Here is a 1,745-nt window from a genome sequence, read left to right on the forward strand (position 1 = left end):
CTGCGACACCACACCCCCCGCGGCGGGGTGGGGGGGGGTGGGGTCATTTACTTGTCTTTGGAAACTGTTTGAAGTCAGACGGGAAGATGCGAGTGGTGAAGCTGTGGGCCTCACCTGGGCAAGCCCACACTGGGCCTGTTTAGGTTTGGTGTGGGCTGGCCCTAGCACACTGTGCCCACAAAAAGCTTGCATGGGCCCCGCAAGGACATGTTTGTAGGGTTTCTTATTCAGAACTTCCTGTTTCCTAAGTAATTGGATTATTTTCCTTATTCTTATTCTTATTTTCCTGTTTCCCTCTGCGTTGTTCTTTCTTCTTTTGTTTTTTAACCTTGCGGCTCCAGTCCTTCTGGATCCCTTGGACAAGGAGATCATCAAAATTAATTTCTAGTTTACCTTGTTCATTGTTAATGTTTCCAATTGAGAATTGATCGGGGGAGGGAAATTTCATATTTATTGGATCATCTATTTCTACACTATCCATAAATTCGTCTGGTGTTATGTTAAAATCGCCACCAATTAAAACATATTCTGTAGGATATCTAGCTTTGAGGTCATTTATGACATCTGTTACTGTCTCCAGAAGATCGTTATTCTGTGTGCGGACATTATATCCATACACATTAACCAAGATGAAAAATATTTTGTGTAATTGTAAAACTACTGCGAGCCAATGACCATCTATATCAGCCTTGTAAGTAATAATTTTACCAGGGCATTTATTCATGCAAACAGCGACAGCTGCAGATTGACTTGACCCATGACTGAATAACGTCATCCCCCCACTGTTTTTTTCCAAAAGGCAGCATCTGCCGACTCTGAATGAGTTTCTTGTAAAAACAAACAGTGTGACTTTTGACTTTACCCTCGATGTACCCAAATGGGCCTCTAAAGCCAGCTGCTTTGCCTTCCTTTCTGGCTTGTTCGATTCTTGGCCATAACTCACGTCTCAAAGGTCTATCTTCCATCGTCAAATCCTCCGCAAAGCGGATGCCACCTTCCTTGCATACCGAAGATGTCTTGGTTCTTTTCCATGTTTCATCGCGGACCATCCTGCGGGCGAAGAGAATGATCACCTCTCTGGGACATCTGGGCTCCTTCCTTCCCACCCGATGCACGACATCCACAGCCTCCGACATGGTAGCAGCAAACTCAGGCGTTATCTTGCCAAGAAGTTGAATCACATCCTCTCTTATTTGTTCACTGGAGTTCTCCTTTAATGCGAAGACACCACCTCCTTTTGTACCGTTCCTCTTCCAACACATGAACTTTCAGATCATTATTGACTTCAGTGAGTGTTTCAATTTGCTTCTCCATCATTTTAATTTTGTCTTTGCATTCTTTTAAATCCTTTGCATTTACTTGGATGGATTTGGCGACGCTCACAATCATCACACTGTGTTGCTTCATTTGCATGCTTATTTCCTCATGCTGAACATCTACCTTGGTTCCAAGTGATTTGATCGCATCCAGTATAGCCGAATTGGACACTTAATTTTCCTCACTCTCTGTCGGCTTTTTGGGGTTTTTTTCTTTCTGGGGTTTACATGGTGTGGGTGGGTCAGAGTCAGTACCTTGTTCCCCTTTGCTTGAACCTACGGTTATGTCCATAGTGTAACAATGCTTCTCCACATCAATCATAATTTCAACAGCTTGGAGTATGCTTAACTTCTGAAATTAGTAGGTGAGGATGGAATATAACTTGTCAAACTGAACAAACTCGGGATTGAATGTGAGAGCACGTAATA

This window comes from Sinocyclocheilus grahami, unplaced genomic scaffold, assembly GCF_001515645.1.
Source record: "Sinocyclocheilus grahami isolate Dianchi unplaced genomic scaffold, SAMN03320097.WGS_v1.1 scaffold1297.1, whole genome shotgun sequence".
Lineage (NCBI taxonomy): Eukaryota > Metazoa > Chordata > Actinopteri > Cypriniformes > Cyprinidae > Sinocyclocheilus > Sinocyclocheilus grahami.